Genomic DNA, 7,546 nt, shown 5'->3' on the forward strand with positions numbered 1-7,546 from the left:
AGACGTGTTCAGCCTCCTCTCGCATTCCTCCTCTGCTGCCTTGTTCCTCCCCCACCCCCGGTTTTTCTCTTATATGAATCTGAGCTCCGCAGATAAAAAAAAAAGGTTCAAGCCCACCGGAGCAGCTTTGCTCCACAAGGGTGACGTGGTAAGTATAGTAATGCACTTTTTAAAGCTAGTGCAGAATGCAACTCACACAAGCAGAGTTTTTCAGGAAGTCCAGTGTCAAAACAAAGAAGCTGATCTCAAGATGAAAGACCACACAGACAAAGATCAGTAGTGCTCAACTAAGTCCTTTACTGTGCAGTATCATTACAGCATGGCAGTGCAGCAGTAGATATTTACATCAATATACACAATGACTTTTACTCTAACCCTTCTTCTCCACACCATCCATAGTCCATATTCTTCTTTATAGTCCTTTGAGCCAATCAGTTAGTGGCTTTCTTACCATGTGGTATTATTACATCAGCTTTACCACACTCTTTGTGAGTCAGCAAACCATTCCAGCTGCTCTTAATTAGTCACCTGACTGTAGGTGCAATAATCACTTTGGCCATGAAAATACCACCAGCTAATCTGGATTTCTCCTTATGTGTCATAATGGCAGAAAAACCTCTAGTCACTTTTTGGCTCACTCACCCAGAAACCTGACACCCCTCCTTTTTTCTGTACATTTGCACACTTATGCAACCTGCTCAGCCATGCCAAGCTGTTTGACAAATTTTCTGTGCTTCAATACTGTTAGGGGTTTTGTCATGATGTCTGCAGTGTTATCCTCGCTTGCACAATAAGTTAAATCAATTAACCCCTCTTGTACAGCCTGTCTAACATTGCAGTATCTGATATCTGTATGTTTACTTCTAGTGTTAACTCTTTCAGAGTGTGCCATCTGAATACATGTTTGATTGTCTTCAAAAACTGTCACTGGATATTCTACATCCAATCCAAAATCTTTTAGCAATTGCACAAACCAAATCATTTCAGTGCACAATTCTGAGACTGCAGCAAATTCAGCTTCAGAAGTTGATAATGCTACCACATTTTGTTTTCTAGTTTTCCAACTAATTAATACATTTGCATATTTAATAACAAAACCTGAGGTTGATTTTCTATCCTGAAAATCTCCCGCCCAGTCGCTGTCTGAAAAACATTGAAAAAACAGTTGCTCTGTGGGCTTGATCATCAGAGCTGTGTCAATAGTTCCTTTTAAATATCTTAAGATTCTTTTTACACCTTGCCAGGCACTGTAAGTAGGTTTTGATGAGAACCTACTTAAAATACCCACTGCATTCGCAATATCTGGTCTAGACCACTGTGCCAAATATAACAAACTTCCAATTGCAAATTGATACAAATCTGTTTCCTCAAATTCTGCATCATTACTGTTGCAAACAAAACCTGATATCATTGGTGTCTTTACAGGTTTACTTTTTTCCATGTTGTATTTGGCTAACAGGTTTTTTATCTTTTGCTTTTGGCTTATCACATAAGCCCCTTCTTTCTTTGAAACTTCCACCCCAAGATACTCTTTCATTTTTCCCAAATTCTTTAACTTGAAGTGCTTGCCCAATTGTTTCTCAAATCTTTCCATTTGATCTTTTGTTTTGGCCACTAAACAAATATCATCAACAAATATTAACAACCATATTTGTTCCTCATTTTCATTTCTAGTATACAAGCATGAATCTGCCCTGCTATTTTTGAACCTCATAGATTCAAGAACCCCATGTAAGCATTTGTTCCAATTTCTGGCAGATTGCTTCAGTCCATAAATTGCCTTGTTGAGTTTGTATACTAAACCTGGTGTTGGGCTTTCATAACCAGGGACCTGCGCCATGTAAATGTCTTCTTTCAAATCAGCATTTAGATAAGCTGTTTCTATGTCAAAGTGATATACTTCACATTTTTTAATTGCTGCAACCGTTAAAGCTAGCCTCATCGATTCAGGCCTGGTTGTAGGACTAAACGTTTCATCATAATGAATGTTCTTCCTTTGTGTAAATCCCTGTGCCACGAGTCTGGCTTTATATTTTGTCTCTCCAGACCCTAACACCTTTTTCTTATACACCCACCTACAACCAATGGCTTTTTCTCCCTTTGGTAACATAGTTGGTGTAAAAACATCATATTTTGACATACAGTCCATTCCTACTCTCATGGCCTGAACCCATTTTTCCCTTTCTGCTTCAGGCAGTTTCTTAACTTCTTCAAAATTCTCAGGTTCATAGGAGACTTGACAAATTCTGATTTGGCCAGCAGTGAATCTATCTGGTGGAACACCCTTATTGCTCCTTTCTGAGCGTCTGGGTCCTAATGATGTGCCAGCTTCCTCCTCCTCTTTCTTGGAGCTTGCAGTAGAGTTACTACTGCTACTCCTGCTGGAAACATCTCTTTGTTCCTCTTCTCGTTTTGGAGTTTCTAAATTCTTTTCTTCAGTTGGCAACAAAACCTCAGTTCCATGAAGCCTCCCCCAGCTGCTGTGCTCTTCAAAGCTTGCAGATCTGGAGATAACAACATTGCTGCCTCCTGCTGAGAATCTGTATGCTTTGGAGCCAGGTGCATATCCCAGAAACCTCAACCTTCTGGCTTTTGCCAGCCCCTTTCTCCTTGCAGCTTTTGGGATGTTAACCCATGCATAGCTGCCAAAAACTCTCAGGTGTGCTAGAGATGGCTTTTTTCCAAACATGAGGTAATAGGGGGTGTTGTTAATTGAAGAACTCCACAACCTATTAACCACATAATTGGCAGTTAGCATTGCTTCACCCCAGAAGTGGGCCTGAAGCCCCGAGTCTGCCATCATTGAATCTTTCATGGTTTGAAGAACTCCATTTCTACGCTCAGCCACTCCATTTTGCCATGGGGAATGAGGTGCAGTTCGCCTGGCTGAGATTCCTTTTCTTCTTAACCACTTCTGGAAAACATCAGCCATGAACTCACCTCCTCTGTCTGACTGCAATTGCTTAACTTTGGTTGAGAATTTTCTCTCCACCCAACTCAGCCAATTTTGGAACACCTTAAAGGTTTCACTCTTATTGTGTAGCAAATAACAAAACCCATATCTGCTATAATCATCTACCAACACCAGGACGTACCTTGCCCCTCCTAGTGTCTTATCCAATGGCCCAATTAAATCTGCGTGAACTAATTCAAAAATTTGTTTTGTGACTCTATCACTCTTCTTTCCAATAGGGGCAACTTTGGATTTCGCCAATTTACAGGTGGTGCAGTCAAGAAATTGGTCACATACTTTTACCTTCAAACCAAGACACGCATCTGGCATCTTGCTTAACACTTTAAAGCTAGCATGCCCCAAGCGTCTATGTAACAGGTGCACACAGTTATCATGCATAGGCTTATTTTCAAAAACAGATTTTACATCTCCAGAAACATTAGAACCTTTTTGAACCATTTCATACAAATTGTTTCTTAATTCTCCTTTAGCTAGCAGATTATTCCCTTCTAGTACTTTGCATTGCTTGTCAGAAAACAAAACAGTATACCCTTCTTTATCCAAACAAGATACACTAATCAAGTTGTACTCTAAAGACGGTACACAAAGCACATTATTTACATTTTTACCAAGACAAGGGATAAATAAAGAACCTTCACCAAGGACATTGGAAGGTTTTCCATCTGCCAGTGTCACTGATTTCTGGTGTGGAGAATGCAAACTTGCAAACAGCTCCTTTCTGTTTGCAATGTGCTGGCTGGAGCCACTGTCCATTAGCCAAACGTCATTGGGCTCTTCTACAGCAATCTTAACCACGGAGATCTTGGGCCTCACTTTCTTCTTTTGTGGTGCAGGCTTTTTCTCCGCTGGTACTGGACAGTCTCTCTGCAGGTGCTTTCTTGATCCACAACGAAAACAACACTTAACAGCAAACGCCTTATTTTCATCCTGGGTCGCTGCCAATTCGGTGGAAGAATACTTCGGTTTGGCAGACTGCCTCACGCTCCCGTTACTGGACTCAAGCCGCTTATCATCTCTCTGACTTTGCTCTTCTATCAAGCGCCCAGTTAAGTAATGGAGTGTGAGCTGAGCCTCTGGCATAGCCTCCAAGGCTAGGACAAAATTGTCCCACGAATCATCTAAGGAACTGAGTACTACATATACTTTATGTGACTCTGCAAAGTTCATGCCTCGCTCCTCCAAGTCCATAAACAGCTTCCGCATCAGGTTGATGTGGTCAGACACACTTGACCCTGACTGCAGACGTGCTCTATACAACTTGCGAGTTAGCAAGACTTTACTTGCAGCAGTATCTTGCACATAGATTGCTCTCAAGGCGTTCCAACATGCTTGTGCTGAAGTTAGCCCTCTCACATGGATCAGCTGGCTGTCTTCCAAGCACAGAATAATATTTGCTAACGCCTTCTCATTGTTCCTTTCCTCCTCTTCATCTGGCTGGGCTGGGGGATTGCTTACAGCATTCCACAGATTCTCCCTCCGGAGATAGTGCTCTATTTTGCAGCTCCAAGCCAGATAATTAGTCTCATTTAGACGATTCAATGGCAAGCCTGTAAAAGCCATAGCTGCAACTTTCTCACAAACTGCTCTTGAGATGCCTTGCTCCTCAACCCCTCCTCGGCACAGCAAACGACACTCACCAGACCGCAGTTTCGAGATGCCACCTCTTCTTTGAGATATCACCAACTCTCAGTCTTTGCACTGGAAGCGGTCTGGGCCCATAACCCAACACTGACGTGGTAAGTATAGTAATGCACTTTTTAAAGCTAGTGCAGAATGCAACTCACACAAGCAGAGTTTTTCAGGAAGTCCAGTGTCAAAACAAAGAAGCTGATCTCAAGATGAAAGACCACACAGACAAAGATCAGTAGTGCTCAACTAAGTCCTTTACTGTGCAGTATCATTACAGCATGGCAGTGCAGCAGTAGATATTTACATCAATATACACAATGACTTTTACTCTAACCCTTCTTCTCCACACCATCCATAGTCCATATTCTTCTTTATAGTCCTTTGAGCCAATCAGTTAGTGGCTTTCTTACCATGTGGTATTATTACATCAGCTTTACCACACTCTTTGTGAGTCAGCAAACCATTCCAGCTGCTCTTAATTAGTCACCTGACTGTAGGTGCAATAATCACTTTGGCCATGAAAATACCACCAGCTAATCTGGATTTCTCCTTATGTGTCATAATGGCAGAAAAACCTCTAGTCACTTTTTGGCTCACTCACCCAGAAACCTGACAAAGGGCTCTTGTATGACTTCATATTCTGAGAAGCCAATCTCTTCATTGGCTTCCGATCCCATATAGAATTCAGTATAAGCTTCTTTTGCTGACATTCAAAGCGTGTCATGGTCTTGCATCTTCTTATCTTTCCTCTCTCATTTCACTTTACCATCCCCCTCGTACCCTCCGTTCTTCAAATGTTGTGTTGCTCTCCCACCCAAGAGTTTCTATCTCCCTTGCCCGGCTTCGCCCATTCTCTCTGGCTGCCCCGTTTGCTTGGAATGCTCATCCAGAGCAACTGCGTACTACGAGTTCCATTGTAGATTTTAAAACGCGTTTGAAAACTCATTTGTTTTCAATAGCTTTTGGTATTTTAGCTTGATCTACTGTTCTTATTACTGATTATTCTCTTATTTCTGCTTTGTGAACCCCTTTCCCCCCCTTCATATGTTTTAATGTGATTTTAGATTGTAAGCCTCTAGGCAGGGTATCACTGTTTTATTTGTATATTTTGTACAGCACCAAATACATTGTTGGTGCTATATAAACAAACAAACAAACAAACAAATAAATAATAATAAGTAAATTCAGGAAATATATTGCTGTTGTTGCTCCTGCAGTGTAATGCTCTTTGCCTAGATTAGAATCTACGAAAATTCAGGTTTATATTCAATGAGGAGCAATCCTGTTGTCGTATAGAAGGGGGCCTGGACTTTGGCCCTGAAAGAAGCTGTTGCCTCAAGGGGCTTGAAAAGGAAGCAGGTGTCTGCATGGCTAGGAAATCGTTACTATGTCGATCAGAGGGGCAAGGAGGACCCTGGGGCCTCATGGCCTAATCTCAAAAGCCCTCTGCGAAGCAGCGGTCCAGACTTATGGCAAGAGTGATCTGTCCCTCCTCTCCAGGCAAGCCCTGGGCAGATCGAGAAAAAGGGGCATCAGAAGAGAGAAAAGAGTGTGGCAGAAAGAGTGAGTGAGAGCAAAAAGAGTAGCACAGGGAGAGAGGAGGGGGCGGCAAAACAAGGGAGAGAAAAGGGGATGGCAGAAAGAGTGAGGAAAGATAGCTGAGAGAGAGAGAAAGGGGTGGCAGAAAGAGTGAGGAAAGATAGCTGAGAGAGAGAGAAAGGGGTGGCAGAAAGAGTGAGGAAAGATAGCTGAGAGAGAGAGAAAGGGGTGGCAGAAAGAGTGAGGAAAGATAGCTGAGAGAGAGAGAAAGGGGTGGCTTAAAAAGAAAAGGGGTAAGCATAGAGAGGGGGCTGGCAGAAAGAGGGAGAGAAAAGGCAAGAGAGAGAAGGAGTGGTAGAGAAAGTGAGAAAAGGGATGGCAGAGAGACAGAGAGGGCAGAGAGAAAAGGGGCAGCAGAAAGAGTGAGAAAAGGGGTGGCAGAGAGAGAGGGCGGGGAGGTGGCAGAAAGAGAAAGGGGTGGCTCTGCCCACTTCTGGCTCTGGCCCTGACCACCACTGGCATGTGGACCTTGAAGATAAATAACACCCAAGGGAAGAACATAAGAGGAGCCCTGCTGCATCAGCCCAAGGGTCCATCTAGTCTAGCATTCTGTTCACACAGTGGCAGCACCCTCCCACCCAATGCGGCCCACAACAGAAAAACAACTCCCAGACCCTACTTTAGATGTTAACATGGCCTGGGGAGCTTCATAAGCTTCCATCCACACCTCTGATCTTTTCTTTGCTGTGATATAATAGCCTTTCCTTTTCTTTCCTGTAATGTTTCTTGTCAAGAATCCTCACATCCCAACTGGCCTTGCTGCAGACTTCTCTCATGAAGGCTCCAAGTTTCTCAATTGTCGCCGCCAGCAGCCATTGCAACAGGCTGAGATGAGAGAGAGAAAGCACAGCCGTTCCATCAGCCCTGCTAATTTCTCTCTCTCTCTCTCTCTCTCTCTCTTCTTCCCTCCTCATTCCATTTTCCTTGTGTGCCATGCCTTTTTAGATTGTACACCTGTGGACAGGGACTGACTTGTTTAATTGATCATATGTAAGCTGCTCTGGAAGCCTTTTTGGCCATGAAGTGGCATAAAAAAATACTTCAAACCAGTCAATCATCAGTAACTCCTCCTTTCAGATTAGCAATGCATTTTGCACTGGGGGAGTCTGCAGTGAATAAAATGCATCCAAAGGTTGCAACTGCGTTAACTTTTAGCTGTGATAGGCAGAGGCCTGCCTCTGAAGTTGGTCCCTAATGGGAAGCATACCTTGAGATCGCTGGAAGTTACAATTCCCCACGTCACTCACGGTAAAACCGTGAACCGCCCAGAGAGCTTCGGCTATTGGGCGGTATAAAAATATAATAAATAAATAAATAAATAAAAATAAATAAAAACTACCCAGG

This window comes from Elgaria multicarinata, chromosome 3, assembly GCF_023053635.1.
Source record: "Elgaria multicarinata webbii isolate HBS135686 ecotype San Diego chromosome 3, rElgMul1.1.pri, whole genome shotgun sequence".
NCBI classification, from domain to species: domain Eukaryota; kingdom Metazoa; phylum Chordata; class Lepidosauria; order Squamata; family Anguidae; genus Elgaria; species Elgaria multicarinata.